The 17,422-nt window shown below is 42.6% G+C and overlaps 1 protein-coding gene and 1 long non-coding RNA gene across 4 annotated transcripts in view; one reads left to right on the forward strand and one right to left on the reverse strand.

Annotated features, from left to right (window-relative positions):
• Nucleotides 1-9,711, reverse strand: part of LOC110142891 (uncharacterized) — a 28,759-nt gene extending 19,048 nt beyond the window's left edge. The window contains exons 1-2 of the long non-coding RNA XR_002315431.2: nt 9,513-9,711; nt 7,293-7,944 (exon numbers count right to left, since the gene is read on the reverse strand). This is a non-coding gene — a long non-coding RNA (uncharacterized lncRNA). The remainder of the gene's footprint in view (nt 1-7,292; nt 7,945-9,512) is intronic.
• The window catches only part of LOC110142890 (ribonuclease SLFN12), a 36,947-nt gene continuing 27,305 nt past the window's right edge, over nt 7,781-17,422 (forward strand). For all 3 annotated transcript variants that reach the window (XM_070478666.1, XM_070478667.1, XM_020902310.2), the window contains exon 1: nt 7,781-7,989. The gene's annotated coding sequence lies outside the window, so the exon portion shown is untranslated. The remainder of the gene's footprint in view (nt 7,990-17,422) is intronic.

A 17,422-nucleotide genomic window follows, 5' to 3' on the forward strand; every position in this document is an offset into this window, starting at 1 on the left:
CAAGATTACTTTGGCTATTCGAAGTTTTTGTATTTCCATACAAATTGTGAAGTTATTTGTTCTAGTTCTCTGAAAAATACCATTGATAGCTTATTAGGGATTGCATCAAATCTATAGATTGCTTTGGGTATTATACTCATTTTCACTGTATTGATTCTTCTGATCGATGAACATGGTATATTTCTCCATCTATTTTTGTCATCTTTGATTTCTTAGTGTTTTATAGTTTTCTATATATGGTTCTTTTGTTTCTTTAGGTAGACTTATTCCGAAGTATTTTATTCCCTTCATTGCAGTGGTCAATGGAATTGTTTCCTTAATTTCTCTTTCTGTTCTCTCATTGTTAGTGTATAGGAATGCAAGGGATTTCTGTGTGTTAATTTTATATCCTGTAACTTTACTATATTCATTGATTAGCTCTAAAACTTGAGTTTTCTGAACTGTACTGCAGACTGGGACAAAAACCACAGGCAGGTGTGGTATTATGTCTGAAGGCAGTTATTGCTTATGTTTTGCTTAATTGTTGTGATCTCCTCTGCACTGTGGTGATGTCTCAGATAGGTGGTTTTCTAGCAGCCTGATCCCCATGTGAGAAGAATATGGAGCAGAGCGAAGGTGAATCCCCAACAGACTTACAGTGTAAGTGAGAAAATGTTTGTTATAAACCACTGAGGTTTGGGAATGAATTTTTCCCTGCACCATGACCTGGCCTATATTGATGAGTATGTGAAGCATGTCAAGTGAGGCAGAGCAAGAAAATGGAAGGGGTCTTGGACTTTGATGACTTCTCAGAGAAATAGTGGGCTTCCCTGGTGGCTCAGTGGTAAAGAATCTGCCTGCCAATGCAGGAGACACAGGCTTGTTCCCCGGATTGGGAAGATCCCCTGAAGAAGGAAATGGCAACCCACTCCAGTATTCTTGCTTGGAGAATCCCATGGACAGAGGAGCCTGGTGGGCTACAGTCCATGGGGTCACAAAAGAGTCAGACACGACTCAGCAACTGAACGACAACAAGCAACAGAGGAGTAACACATCATTTTTTACTTCTCTATGAGAAAGAGGAGGCAGTATAGCAAAATTGGTAAGAGCGAGGGCTCAGGGGCCAGCTGCCTGGGTTCAAATCCCAGCTCTGCCTCCTTCTATTGGGCTTCCCTGGTGGATCAGGTGGTAAAGAGTCTGCCTGCAGTGTGGGTGACCCAGGTTCGATCCCTGGGTCAGGAAGATCCCCTGAGGGAGGAAATGTCAACCCACTCCAGTATCCTTGCCTGGAGAATCCCATTCTCAGAAAAGCCCGGTGGGCTACAGCCTGTGAGATCACAAAGAAGATCTGACATGACTGAGTGACTAACACCTTCACTTTCATGAGAAATACATTTCTAAATTCTTTAAGCCATTGTTAATTTGAGCTTCCTGTGAAAGCATCAGAACCAACCTCAGAACCCAAACACATGCCAACCTTACTCTCATCTCCTTGTCCCTCCTACTCATCCTAGGTAGTGAAGTGTCTTTATTCATATGTCAACTCACATCTGCTGCACCATGTAGCAGACTCTGCTGTATCCTCTCACACTCCCTTGCAGGTTGAAGTTCTCTGGAAGCAGATGCTGAGCTGCTCTAGCAGGCGCAAGATGTTTACAACAGAGCAACCCCCCTGAAGAGAACAGGAGGAAGTAGACTCGGGTAGAGAAAGACGTTGAATGAGATGTAGCCCTCTGCGAACCTCAGCCATTCTGGCAGGATGTGGTGCAGTGAATTGTGCCCAAGGGAGCTGTCCTGCATTGAGCTGAATGGCTGAGGTCTGATATTGTCCACAACATTTTTCCAGTTGTCAGTTGTGAGCTGTGAGTCTGGGAGTGGTCTGTGACTCCAAGCAAGGCAGCTCCCTGCAGTTGAGGTGGGCCCTGAAGGAGCTGACGTTGAGAGGCTGTTCTGCCATTTGCCTTCTTCCAAGTCTGGGCAGGAAGCCTCCTTTGACGGGGACGTGGGTGGTGCATCCCTACGTCCACAAGACTCCACCTTCCTACAACTTCCTTTTATTCTCTTATGCGCAAGACTAATGATCTCATTCCCCAAATATTGTTATTTTATATTAATTTTTTTAACAACCAAAACATTTTGTGTTGGGCTGTAGTTGATTATCAATGTTGTGATAGTTTCAGGTGAACAGTGGAGGGACTCAGCCACACATATACATGTATCCATTCTCCCTGAAACCCCACTCCCGTTCAGTTATGTTGAGCAGAGTTCCATGTGTTATACAACAGGTCTTTGTTGGTTATCCATTTCAAATACAGCAGCGTGTACATATCCTTCCCAAAGTCCTTAACTATCCCTTTCCCTCGGCAACCATGAGTTCATTTTCTAAGTCTGTGAGTCTCTGTTCTGTAAGCAAGTTCATTTGTATCATTGTTTTTTAGAGTCCACATATTAGGGATGTCATATGATATTTCTCTTTCTCTGTCTGGTTTACTTCCCTCAGTATGACACTCTCTAGGTCCATCCATGTTGCGCAAATGGCCTTACCCAAATATACTTCTGATCTATTCTGGGGTTCATGGCAGCAACCACATTTACAATGTATTTCACATAGTTCTAAAGACCAGGATGCCGTTGCCTTTCTACACTGGAGAATCTATATAACCAAAAATTCTACAGCACCTGTTTTTACACTTTTCTTTCTTCTACAATCAACACAAGGGGAATGGAGGGAGGCTCAAAATGGTTTGTTCAATTTCTTTTCCTTTTAGCAGGAAAAAACCCACCCATTTGCAATCTGAATGACCGTAAGTTCTCTAGTTATCAGTGACATTGAGATTTTTAACACCCATTTGATATTGTCTGGGCTCTCATTATGTGTAAATACAGAAAATTTGGTCTTTTCTCTAGTTTCCTTGGATTAAGATTTCTGAGAGTGCCAGAAATGCTTCCATGCTCCGCAGATCTCTTCTCGTCCTCTCCTCTCACTTTTTGCTCTGAACTGCTATGTCGAGACCTCTGCTGGTTACCTCCTTGATTGACCCGACAAGTCTTGCAAGCTCCGCCCCTGCCATGCTGCTCTGTATCCCAAGAAGAAAAAGATCTCTTCCTCTGTTTCCCAAGTTACATGAAATATCAGACCCTGATTTTAGCAAAACAGTAAAGACTTGATTAGAGCGAGAGGGAAATATTTTAAATTAGATATTAGATAGCACTGTGCCCAGAGTCCTTTGACCACAGGTTATCCTGATGGCTTTTTTCTCCTTATCCTCCTTCTACTGCCACTTTTTTTCCCCCTGAAATATTGAGAGTAAGTTGCAGGCATAATACTCCTTCCCTCGTGGCTTAAACGGTAAAGAATCCACCTGCAAAGCAGGAGACCTGAGTTCGATCACTGGGTCTGGAAGATCCCTTGGAGAGGGAATGGCAGCCCACTCCAGTATTCTTGCCTGGAGAATTCCATGGACAGAGGAGCCTGGCGGGCTACAGTACATGGGGTCACAAAGTCAGACACTGAGCGACTACCACTTTCATTTTTCACTAGTACTTTAGTGGGTATTTTCTTAAGAATAAGGACATTCAGAGTACAATCATCAAAACCAGTAAATTAAAACTGATACACTACTATGACCTAATCTACAGACTTTATTTGAATTTTATGGCAAAAGAAAAAAATCTGGTCTGGGATTCAATCTAGGAACACATATAATATTTATGTTTCTTAATCTCCTTTAATCTGGATTGGTTCTCTAGTTCCCCAGTTCATGGGGTCACAGAGTTAGACACAACTGAAGCAACTTAGCACACACACATGTATACATTGGAGAAATCCAGAACAGCTTGGTAACTCTATCATAGCAACTTCTAAAATATAAGTTTAAAGAAGAGAGTTTCAGTATTACACAAACTACCCACAAGAACAGAAGAGGAAACACTGCCTAAATAACTTTATGATGCTAGCATACTCTTGTTTTTAAATCCCTTTATTTTGCATATTTCTTCTAGCAGTTTCCTGGATTGACATCTTTCTTGTTTTAATTGAAGTATAGTTGGTTTACAATGTTGTACTAGTTTTTCTGCACAGCAAATTGATTCAGTTATATATGTATATTCATGCTGTGCTGTGCTTAGTCGCTCAGTCGTGTTGTTCATCTATTTTATATATAGGAATGTGAAACTAATCCCCAACTCCTAATTTATCCCTTTCCTACCCATTTCCTCTTTGGACTCTTTGTGACCCCATGGACTGTAGCTCTCCAGGCTCCTCTGTCCATGGGGATTCTCCAGGCAAGAATACTGAAGATGTATATATATATATATTCTTTTTCATATTCTTTTCTATTATATATATTGAATATTGTTTCTTGTTCTTACACAGTAGGTCCAGGTTGTTTATCTATTTTAGATATAGAAAGTGAAATGAAAGTCTCTCAGTCATGTCCCACTCTTTGTGACCCCATGGACTATACAGTCCATGAAATTCTCTAGGCCAGAATACTGGAGTGGGTAGCCTATCCCTTCTCCAGCAGATCTTCCCAACCCAAGAGTGGAACCGGGGTCTCCTGCATTGCAGGCGGATTCTTTACCAACTGAGCTATCAGGGAAGCCCCTTTATATATAGAAGTGTGTAATTAATCTCCAACTCCTAATTTATCCCTCTCCTACCCATTTCCTCTGTGCAAACTGTAACATTGCTTTCTATGTCTATGAGCCTGTTTCTGTCTTGTAGACAAGTTTACATGTATTAACTTTTTGGATTCCACATATAAGTGATATCATGTATTTGTCTTTCTCTGTCTGACTTACTTCACTTAATATGATAATCTCTGGATCCATCCATGTTGCTGCATGTGGTATTATTTCATCCTTTTTGAAAAATGGGTGAGTAGTATTTATATATATATACATATATATGCCACATTTTCTTTATCCATCCGTTGATGGATACTTAGGTTACTTCTACCTCTTGGCTATTGTACATATTGCTGTTATGAACACTGGCTAGCATAACCTTGATAATCAATTGGACAAGTAAAATATGAGAGGAAAATTGCAGATCATCATCACTCAATGTCTAGATGAAAAAAATTCTAAATAAAATTTTAGCAAACCAAATCCAACAGTATCTAAAAATGATAATACATCATGGCCAAGGTGATTTGAATCAGGAATTCGTTTATTTTTTTCTTCTAGTTTTACTGAGATATAATTGACACACAGCACTGTATCTAAATGAGGAATTTAATGTTCATTTTAGCACTAGAAAATCAATCAGTTTGTAACTTGACAGATTAGAAGATCAAATGAGAAAAATCATATGATCAGTTGAATAGATGAGAAGGCTTCCAATAAATTTGGATATTCATTCGTGATAATGCCTCTTAGCAAATTAGAACTATGACCAACCTTTTGGGAAGTGATAAAAGGAGTTTATGAGAAAACACACAGCAAATAGTTTTCATGCTGAGAAACTACTGAGATATCCCCTTAAGACAGTGAACACAGGAAGAGTGCCTACTCTCAGCCCTTATTCACTGCCTCCCAAGAGGTTCTAGCCATTCCAGTTGAGCAGGAAAAATAGAAAATGGGCACTGAAAAGAAGGTGATATGACTGACTATTGTTTTCTGGGTTCTTTTGATGTTTTAGCTGAGTTGCTTGGCTTACAGGGTCTTAGTTTCCAAACTAGGGATTGAACATGGGCCTTTGCAATAAATGAAACCACTGAGTCCTAACCGCTGGATCTCCAGGGAATTCCCTGATCGACTATGTTTTATTTAGTTATTTTTGGCTGTACTGGGTCTTTGGCTGCATGGACTTTCTCTAGTTGTGGTGAGCGGGGGTTACTCTTTCATTGCAGTGCCTAGGGCTTCTCGTTGCGGTGGCTTCTCTTGCTGTGGAACATGGGCTCCACAATCCACGGGCTTCAGCAGTTGCGGCTTGCGGGCTCTGGAATACAGGCTCAGTAGTTGTGGCACGTGGGCTTAGCTGCTTCAAGGCATGTGGGATCTTCCCAGACCAGGGATTGAACCTGTGTCCATTGCATTGCAAGGTGGATTCTTTACCACTGAGCCATCAGGGAAGCCTATGTTTTTTAAAAAGTGCAGAAAAATCATTAGAATAATAAGGAAGTGTGTCCATTTTCTGGTTGCAGAAATCTATGTGTGCAAAGTAATTGTACTTATACTATCAAATGGAAAAAATTTTCAATTTACTTTTGACTGTGCTGGGTCTTTGTTGTTGTAAACAGGTTTTTCTGTAGTTGAGGCAAGTAGGGGGCTACTCTTCATTGGATGCACAGTCTTCTCATTGCCGTGGCTCCTCTAGGTGCAGAGCACGGGGCTCTAGGCAAGCCGGCTCAGTAGTTGCAACTCCCTGACTACAGCGCAGGCTCCGCAGTTGTGGCCCAAAGGCTTAGCTGCTCTGTGGCATGTGGGATCTTCCCGGACCAAGGATTGTCCCCTGCACTGGCAGGTGGATTCTTAGCCACGGTGCCACCAAGGATGTCCCCCCAAATTTTTTGAAGATACTATCTAAAACTGCCTCAAAATTTAGGGACATAGGACTATCTGACAACAGGTGCGAGATCCTTTGGGAAAATTGTATATAACTTCATTGTGAGACATTGAAGAAGATGTAATTAAGTATAGGATATATTATGTGTCAGGTCAGAGCTGGACATCTTCCCCTGCTTGGACCGGGGAGTGCCTTAAAGAGCGTAGAGAGAGAAAGTTGGGGATTATAGATTACAGATTACAGAAGCTGTAATCTCATAGAGATGTCACTGTCTCCAAACTGATCTACAGATACTTGCAGGGCAAATGAAAAAAAGAAAAAGAAAAAGTCTGAAAATAGCAAACGTTGGAAAAACTTAGAAAACTAGGAAAAGAAGCCTGAGAAGAACACACATACTATTGTTCGTTACTAAGGTGCATAACAAATTATCCCAAAACTCAGCTGCATAAAATAACCAGACTCACAGATCCTGAGAGCCCGGGATCCAGACAGGGGATATGTTGTTCCATTCATTTTCAACTGACTTGAAGGTTGGGGTTGGAATCCTCCGAAGGTTCAGTCTGCGGCTGATGGTAGGAGACGCCACTAACTCGGGGGTTCCTTAGGCATTCCTCCCTCCCTCCCTTCTTCCCTCCCTCTCCTCCTTCCTCTCTCTCTCCCCCGGTTTTAAAAGGCGGCTTCCGAGAGTTTCAAAGTCTGCGGGTTCCGATCACAGGTCTTAGACCGGCTGAGCTGCAGAAACATCTATTACCATAATTACCATAAAAAAGCGGGCCTAGGAAAAGTATCAAGAAAATCGTACCCCTTTGAGAGAAACCAGATGGAGCCGCCTCCGGACCGATCGTCCCAAATGGCCCTGAGGTGCTCTTCGGGGAATGTGTCCGAATCTGCCTCCGGATCTTCGCGCCATCCTCGTTTAGGTGCACAGACAGCTCTTAGCCGGTCCCCAGCGGCGACTGGGCTTTAAGTCCAGGGGACAGCGGTGCGGCTGGAACGAGGCGAGTAGAGCTGGAGAGTCCCGAGGAGAAAACCTGATACCCCTTCGGCTGTGATGAGCCAAAGAAAGGACAGTCGAGCAAACGCTCAGGGTGGCTCCCGGCGCGTGGGGGACACTGCCTGACAAGCTGATTGGCTGCGGCGCTAACAGGCGGGAACGGCCGCTGGCGGATGGGGACGCCGAGCCCGGAAGAACCGCGACCGGGACCAGAAAGCGGACCTCGCCAGTTTCGTTTTCTTTGTTTTAAGTGAGCTTCGTTCTTTAGCCCCATCGTGCATAGTATCTTCGAAAGTACAGATAAGCAGGCACAGAAGGAGAAATCTCCCGCCACCACTCAGACACTCACGTGTTTAAAGCCCGGGCGCTTCGCTCGCAAAGTTTCGAGGGGCGGAGGCGGCGTCGTCACCATTGGCTGGATGTGCCAACTCGCCCAGCGTTTACCAGCTCGCCTTTCAAACTGGGAACAAAAAGGATCCTGCAAACTTCTGAGCAGCGCACCTGGGTAAGTTTGTCGCCCCCACCGCCCTGCCCCCGCAGTTGCCAAACGGGCTTCCCTGGTGGCTCAGCTGGTAAAGAATCCGCCTGCAATGCAGGAGACTCGGGTTCGATGCCTGGGTTGGGAAAATCCGCTGGAGCAGGGATAGGCTACCCACTCCAGTATTCTTGGGCTTCCCTTGTGGAGACCTGGGTTCAATCCCTGGATTGGGAAGATCCCCTGGAGAAGGGATAGGCTACCCACTCCAGTATTCTGGTCTAGAAAACCCCATGGACTGTGTAGTCCACGGGGCGGCAAAGAGACGGATATGACTGAGCGACTTCCACTACTGCCACATATGTGAACCTCAGCTTCTTATCCGAAATCTAATCCCGCAGCCCCCCAACCCTTTTTGGCACCTTTCTTTTAGAGAAAGTCAATTTTACCACCTCCGTGGTGGGGATGGGGGTGGGGTGAGGGGGTGTGATTTTGGCAGTAATTCGAGTGATGGGGAGCAGCATGTGAAACTTCTCTCGCTGGCCAGCAGCTCACTTCCTGCTGTCCCCGGGCAGACCCCGGCCCGCTGTTCCCTCGTGTCTGAGTCTTGGCTCCGTGACTCCTGTCTCAGTAGCTGCTGAGGCTGCTAAGTCATCTTCAGTCGTGTCCAACTCTGTGCGACCCCATAGACGGCAGCCCACCAGGCTCCCCCGTCCCTGGGTTTCTCCAGGCAAGAACACTGGAGTGGGTTGTCGTTTCCTTCTCCAATGCATGAAAATGGAAAGTGAAAGTGAAGCTGCTCAGCCGTGCCCGACTCTTCATGATCCCATGGACTGCAGCCTACCAGGCTCCTCCGTCCATGGGATTTTCCAGGCAAGAGTACTGGAGTGGGGTGCCATTGCCTTCTCTGTCTCTGTAGCAACATCTACCAAAAGCCTACAGACTGTTAAGGACTTGGGATTGGGACACGTGGGAGCTTGAGGTCAGGGCTGGCGTCTTCCCCTGCATGGACCTAGGGAGAGAAAGTTGGGGTCTCAGCAGCAACATATCACAGGGAGGGAGGAAGGGCAAGGGACAGGTCAGGAATAAGGGGAGTTAGGGTTCTGAGGGTAAAAATGTGGCTGGCAGTCACTGGTGAACTGTCTTCTAAATCCGGAAAGAAAAACCAAGCCCTTAGTGCTCTGCCACAGGTTATATATAGTCTAAAAGGGAGTGGGGAGAAGAACCACGCCCTTTTAAGCTAAATACAAAGTGCTAAAGGAGAAGGCCAAAGAATGTACCATATGCTTGTGGTCTGTGGTTTTGTGTGTGTGTGTGTGTGTGTGTGTGTATTTGGCATCTTGGTTTTTATTTCTCAGGAGTTAGTTCCTGTCACTTCTGGCCCACCTTTCTGTGCAGTTACCACCAACCTTCATTCTGGCATAACTAAGGAGATGTGAATGCCATCCCATTGCCCATTAAAAATAGCTAACAACTCAAGCTAAATCCCCAATCCAGGTCAGATAGAATTTTCCCCAAAGTCTGAAGTGTGGAAGATTTCAAAAACGACTTACCTGTAAAACTAGATCCAAGGTTCCAGATGAGGTCAATGATTTTTACGCTCTTACGGATTTGGTAGGCTTCAGTTCCCAGCATATTTAAGAACTGTGTTCCACCACCTAAAGGCAGTTGTTTTGAACTGTAGAAAGTTCTCCATAGTTACAGAGTTGGACCTGCATGGCCAGGATGTCATGCTCACCCACAAGCTCTGGGTCCTTTCTCTATATGGTGTCTCAGTTCCAGCTTCCGTGGGTTCCAGGTTGCCCAGCAGGATGAGAAGGCATCCTCCCGAAGCATTCTGGGGGGTGAGACAGTACATATGGTGAATGAACCAGAAGGGTTCACCAGTGGTAGGGCCTGATGCAGAGGGTGTTAAGGTTGGGAGGAAAGGTGAGAGGACTCTAGATGCAGAAGCTCCAAGAAGACTGGGATGCAGGGACTTCTTGGCAGGGCTTGTATTACAGAAGATACTAGGACTGGGACTGTGTTCTTGGGCATGAGTAGAACTGATTCTCCCTTTGGGATAGAGATGCAGAATCTTTTCTGTCAGGTCAGCAGGAATGTGGACCTGTGTTTGAGGCAGCCCTCATGTCTAAGAAATACAAAGAAACTGGGTCTAAAGAATACTAGTTGTACTGCAATATTGTGGAGAAAGAATAGGATGGCAGGCATACTTATCTCTCTCTGCTCTTTTCTTTTTTTTATTAATTTATTTTAATGATTTTATTTTTAAATTTTTGTTCTACAGTTGAGTATAATTGATTGACAATATTGTGTTAGTTTCAAGTGTACAGTAAAGTGACTCCCTTATACATGTATCCATTCTTTTTCAAATTCTTTTCCCATTTAGGTTATTACAGAATATTGAGCAGAGTTCTCCGTATGTACAAATACAGTAGGTCTTTGCTGGTTATCTGTTTATGCAACATTAAGACTTTTTTTAAGGGTTATAATTAAATGACTTTGTTTAGCTGGCTTTATCGTTGTTTATCTACCAGGAGAGGATACTTCCTCTGTTAGTGTCTCTTTTGGGGGAAATGTTCCTTCCTTCAGGGCTTCCCTAGTAGCTCAGCTGGTGAAGAATCCACCTGCAATGCAGGAGACCTGGGTTCGATCCCTGGGTTGGGAAGATCTCCTGGAGAAGGAGAGGGCTACCCACTCCAGTATTCTGACCTGGAGAATTCCATGGACTGTGTAGTCCATGGGGTGGCAAGGAGCTGGACACGACCAAGTGACTTTCACTTTCACTCACTCCTTCCTTCAGGGTCATGTTCAAAAGCTTTTCTTCTAGGGACCTGGGCCAAGGAGTCCTATTTGAATGGATTACTAGGTCCTCATCTCTTAGAAGGACATCTTCCATCTGGTTCAGCTCTGAGTTTTTGGGCAACCCTGAGGAAATGGTTCTGCCTTCTAGTAGACTTGGAACCACAGCCTTCTCCCTCCAAAAGGTACAGGGCAGAGCCCAGTAATCCTCCCAAAGATGAAGTTGCTAAAGAAAAATCTGGACAACTCACTGTCTCTGAGTCTGTCTGTGTGTGCATATTCCCATGTGCTCTTTTGCCCCCTAATAAATGCTTTACTTGTTTCACTACTTCTCATTTCTCTTGGAAATCCATTTATTCACAGCTGACAGGCCAGGGCCTTGTCACTAGCCACTGGTCCTTGGTGGTCTAGTGCCTGGGTTTCAGAGCTCTCATTGCCATGGCATGGCTTCAGACTCTGGCTGGGAACTGAAATTCTGCTTAAAGCTGCTGTAGTCCGAGGCCACCCGAGATCATATTTTGTGTAGAAACCCAGGAATTCAAGGAAAATCGCAGCCTTTGCCCAGCTGCGGCTTGAGGCCCCTGACTTTTGCTCTTGTCCTTTTCCTCTTGCTTTCTGCTTTGCTTTCTATTCAAGACATGCAGAGCATAAACTCAGTCTGCCCACTGCTTTATGGGTCCACTCAAATTGAGTGACAAGGGCCACCCTCAAATTAAGGATACCCCAGGTCATGCAGGTTCAAATAATGCTTGAGTGACAGCTGATGCTGTCCACTGGGACCTAGTGGAAACACGATTTCTGACGGGGAAGGAGCCCAAAGGGTCTTTCAATCTCTCTGTCCCATGTAGAATCCTCCACTATGCTTTCCTTTTGCACCTTATTCACACAAAAAGATCTCCATATAAGCGATTCAGACTACCATGAAGGTGTGACTCTATCTGAGTCTGTCTGCCCATGTGTGTGCCTGTTTATTTTCCTCCTAATAAACACTTTATTTTTTCACTAAAAAAAAAATCTTATACAATTCTTTAGGAAACCATTTGACAATATATATTTAGATCTTTAAATATTTCATCACTCGATCTACTGTTTCAACTTTTAGAAATCTCTGTGTCTGTATATACTTCATCTACTTACATAGAGTTTTATAATTTTCACTTATTTATGTACCTAAGACCAAGTGTAACCTCATGTTTTAGAGCCAACCTTTATTTCCACAGATCTAGACAATTTCTTCACTTAACATGATTTTTCCCCTAGGGAAAAATCCTCCATTTCTAGAACAGAAGAGAAATTGCTGATTTTCTGCTCTGGTCTCCATTCCCCATCCTAAAAAGTCTTTACATATGTTTGAATCATATTTGTATACTGAATTGAAGTACTTTGTCAGGAGACTCTTAGACTCACTGCAAAGTAGAAGATGTAATTAGCCTATCCAAGCCTCAATATAACTGATCTATGATCCTAGTATAATTTATTGAACAATTAAAAGCAACTTCAGGGTACTTCCTTAGTGGTCCAGTGGTTAAGACTTTGCCTTTCAATGCAGGGAGTGCAGATTCAATTCCTGGTTGGAGGGCTAAGATACAACATGCCTCGTGGCCAAAAAAAGCAAAACATAAAACAGAAGCAATATTGTAACAAATTCAGTAAAGACTTTAAAAAATGTTTCACATCCGCCCCCCAAAAAAATCTTAAAAAAAGCAATTTCATTTCCCAGCTATAGAAAAATAAATAATACTATGCTAATAATATATATGAAGTTATGAAGCAGTTAGTAAGGTTTTAAAAAATAGCTAATCATTATTTTACAAAGTGATTATATATAACATATTATTACACTGGAAAAACAAGATTCAAAACTGTTTGTCAAGTTTAGTATGGACCAGACCATATAAACTCTTCCATTGGAAAAAGCTCATCATGTTGGGTAAAGTGTTAAAAGAGCATAAAAACAGCTTACATCTCTATATTATGTAGCTACTATAACTATACAAAAAAGATCTTAATGACCCAGAAAACCACGATGGTATGATCACTACCTAGAGCCAGACATCCTCGCATACAGAGTCAAGTGGGCCTTTAGGAAGCATCCCTACGAACAAAGTTAGTGGAGGTGATGAAATTCCAGCTGAGCTATTTCAAATACTGAAAGATGATGCTGTTAAAGTACTGCATTCAATATGTCAGCAAATTTGGAAAACTCAGTGGCCACAGGACGGGAAAAGGTCAGTTTTTATTCCAATCCCTAAGAAAGGCAATGGCAAAGAATGTTCAAACTACCACACAATTGCACTCATCTCACACACTAGCAACGTGATGCTCAAAATTCTCCAAGCAAGGCTTCAACAGTATGTGAACCAAGAACTTCCAGATGTTCAAGCTGGATTTAGAAAAGGCAGAGGAACCAGAGAAATTTCCAACATTCGTTGGATCATAGAAAAAGCAAGAGAATTCCAGAAAAACATCTACTTCTGCTTTATTGACTATGCCAAAGCGTTTGACCATGTGGATCACAACAAACTGTGGAAAATTCTTCAAGAGTTGGGAAAATCAGGCCATCACACCTGCCTCTTGAAAAATCTGTATGCAGGTCAAGAAGCAACACTTGGGACTAGACATGAAACAATGAACTGATTCCAAATTGGGAAAGGAGTATGTCCAGGCTGTATATTGTCACCCTGCTTATTTAACTTATATGCAGAGTACATCATGAGAAATGCTGGGCTGGAGGAAACACAAGCTGGAATCAAGATTGCTGGGAGAAATATCAACAACCTCAGATATGCAGATGACACCACCCCTGTGGCAGAAAGTGAAGAATTAAAGAACCTCTTGATGAAAGTGAAAGGGGAGAGTGAAAAAGCTGTCTTAAAACTCAACATTCAAAAAACCAAGATCATGGCATCCGGTCCCATCACTTTATGGCAAATAGATGGGGAAACAATGCAAACAGTGACAGACTTTATTTTCTTGGGCTCCAAAATCACTGCAAATGGTGACTGCAGCCATGAAATTAAGAGATGCTTGCTTATTGGAAGAAAAGCTATGACAAACCCAGACAGCATATTAAAAAGCAGAGACATTATTTTATTGACAATGGTCCATATAGTCAAAACTATTATTTTTCCAGTAGTCATGTATGGATGTTACAGTTGGACCGTAAACAAAGTTGAGCACCAAAGAATTGATGTTTATGAACTGTGGTGCTGGGGATGCCTCTTGAGAGTCCCTTGAACTGCAAGGAGATCAAACCAGACAATCCTAAAGGAAATCAGTCCTGAATATTCATTGGGAGGATGGATGCTGAAGTTGAAACTCCAATATTTTGGCCACCTGATGTGAAGAACTGACTCATTGGAAAAGACCCTACTCATTGAAAAAGACCCTGATGCTGGGAAAGATAGAAGGCAGGAGGAGAAAGGAACAGAGGATGCGGTGGTTGGATGACATCACTGACTCAATGGTCATGAGTTTGAGCAAGCTCCAGGAGTTGGTGATGGACAGGGAAGCCTAGCGTGCTGCAGTCCATGGGGTCACAAAGAGTCGGACATGACTGAGCAACTTAACTGAACTGAACTAGTTAACCTTGACACCAACATCTGTCAACAATAATATGAGAAAGGACAATTTTTTGACAGTCTCATCCATGATCATAAATACAAATCTTAAATAAAATATTACAAGTCAGATTCAATATTAAGAAGTGATAGCAGGAGGAAGGACTTCCCTGATTGTGCAGTAACTGAGACTTGGTGTTCCCAGTGCGGGGCCACAGGGTTGATCCTTGGTCAGGGAACTAAAATCTCACATGCTACAACTAAGAGTTTGCATGCCACAATTGAAAGATCCCACATGCCACAAGGAAGATGCCACATGCTGCGACTAAGATATGGCATGGCCAAATAAATAGACTAAGTAAATATTTTTTTAAAAAAGAAATGATTACAGGAGTCATGTCAGCAAGAAGGTGGATAAGGAAGCTTCGACTCCCCATGAAAATATAGGAAAAAAGAAAACAAGAAACCAGATGGCTCAATAGTCTGGGCTCCAAAATCACTGCAGATGGTGATTGCAGCCATGAAATTAAAAGACACTTACTCCTTGGAAGGAAAGTTATGACCAACCTAGACAGCATATTAAAAATCAGAGACATTACTTTGCCAACCAATGTCCATCTGGTCAAGGCTATGGTTTTTCCTGTGGTCATGTATGGATGTGAGAGTTGGACTATGAAGAAAGCTGAGCGCAGAAGAATTGATGCTTTTGAACTGTGGTGTTGGAGAAGACTCTTGAGAGTCCCTTGGACTTCAAGAAGATCCAACCAGTCCATCCTAAAGGAGATCAGTCCTGGGTGTTCATTGGAATGACTGATGTTGAAGCTGAAACTCCAATACTTTGGCCACCTGAAGCGAAGAGCTGACTCATTGGAAAAGACCCTGATGCTGAGAAAGATTGAGGGTGGAAGGAGAAGGGCACGACAGAGGATGAGATGGTTGGATGGCATCACCAACTCAATGGACATGGGTTTGGGTGGACTCCGGGAGTTGGTGATGGACAGGGAGGCCTGGCGTGCTGCGATTCATGGGGTCGCAAAGAGTCGGGCTTGACTGAGCGACTGAACTGAACTGAACTGAACAATAGTAAGTGGTTAAAGGCAGTCAAGTGATTATATCAAGAAGACACAGCATTCAAAACTGTAGGAAATTGCATGACAATTTGGTTGCCCTTGGCTCAAACTCTCCCTGGCTTGGCAAGATCTTGGTCTGGATGAGATATCAACTCAGTTCCCACTTCCCTCCTTGACATGGAGGTGCCAGAACAGGCCTTACTTGTGATATTCTAACCTGTCTTAAAGACTCCCTGAGGGATGGTGTCCATATCACCTCATTCAGACCCAAGGTGGGAAAAAGTGGCAGCCACTCTTTGTGAAATCTTCAAGGAGATTATAAACATACAGATGTCTAGAACAAAAGATTACAGTTGAAGACATATAATAACCATCTAAAGCCTGGAGAAGGAGCTGGGGTGAGATTTTGGGGAAATGAAGGTATTGCAAAGCAATTATGTATATGGAGCAATTGAATAAAGCTCAAGTAGGACTTGTGATCAGTAAAAGACCTGAGAATTTCTTAACCTCTCATGTGAGGCAGACTCACTATGCTCAGACCATGCTCAGCTAATCAGTGAAAGACTGCCCTGGCACAGAGGCAGTCTGCAAAAACTGGGAGAGGGGGCTATTTTTTCAGATATCTGATTTTCAGCAAAAACTTGTAAGCCATACAGAGAAACAGGAAAACATGGCCCATGCAAAATAAGAAGGTAGAATGGCAGAACTTTCCCCTGAGGAAACTCAGATATCAGACATACTAGATGAAGATGTTAAAACAACTAGATTAAGTATGCTCAAAGAGCCAAAGGAAAAATGGACAGAGAACTAAATAAACCAGGCAAACAGTATATTTACAAAGTAGGAATATCAAGAAAAATAATAGAGATAATAAAAGGAAGACAAATCTGGAGCTGAAAAATACAATAACTGAATTAAAAAAAAGTAGAGAAATTCAACAGTAGACTTGAGAAGGCATAAGAAAAAAGATCAATGAATTTTGAGACAAGACAATTGAGATGATCCAAGTCGAAGAGCAGAAAGAAAAGAATGAAGAGAAGCAAACAAAGCTTTGGGGATTTGTGGGATATTATCACACAGAGCAATACACATTATGGGAGTCCAGAAGGAGAAAAGAGATTATTTGAAGAAATAATGACTGAAAACTTCCTAAATTTGGTGAGATATGTGAATTACAGAAGAAACTCAATAAACTCCCAAGTAGGATAAACCTGAAGAGATTCACACCAACACTTTTTATGATCAAACTATCAAAGCCAAAGGCAAAGTGAATCTTGAAAGTAGCGAGAGAGAAGCAACTTGTCATATCACAAGGGATCTTCAGTAAGATTAATTGAGTTTCTCAGCAGAAAACCTTGGAGGCTAGAAGGCAGTGGGATGATATATATTTAAAATATTTTTTTAAAAAAACTGTCAACTGAAAATTCTATCTCTGGCAAAACTGTCTTTTAAAAATAAAGGAGAAATTAAGATAATCCCAAACAAAAGCTAGAGGAATTTATTTCCACTACGTTGGCCATAAAGGGAATGCTGAAGGGAATTCTTCAAGTTAAAGTGAAAGGATATCAGATAGTAATTCTAATAACAGTTATTGGTAAAAGAAAATATGTCGACAAATACTACAAAAGTATTATTATAATTTTGGCTTGTAACTATTTTTATTTTCTACCGGATTTAAAAGAAAAATGCATAAGTAGTATAAATCTAAGTTAACGGTACATAGTATGTAAAGATACAGTTTGTGACATCAGTAACATAAAGTGAGGGAGGGATGAGTTATAAAGAGGTAGAGTTTTTCTCTGTGACTGAAGTTAAATTGGAATGAATTTAAGGCAGATTGTCATCATTTTAAAATGTTATATATAAGGTTTCCCTGGTGGCTCCCAGTGGTGAAGAATTTGCCTGCCAATGCAAGCGACGTGGGTTCGATCCCTGATCTGGGAAGATCCCACGTGCTGCAGAACAGCTAAGCCCATGCACCACAGCTGTTGAGCCTGTGCTCTGGAAACTGGGAGCTGCAGCTACTGAAGC

This window comes from Odocoileus virginianus, chromosome 17, assembly GCF_023699985.2.
Source record: "Odocoileus virginianus isolate 20LAN1187 ecotype Illinois chromosome 17, Ovbor_1.2, whole genome shotgun sequence".
In the NCBI taxonomy this organism is placed as follows: Eukaryota; Metazoa; Chordata; class Mammalia; order Artiodactyla; family Cervidae; genus Odocoileus; species Odocoileus virginianus.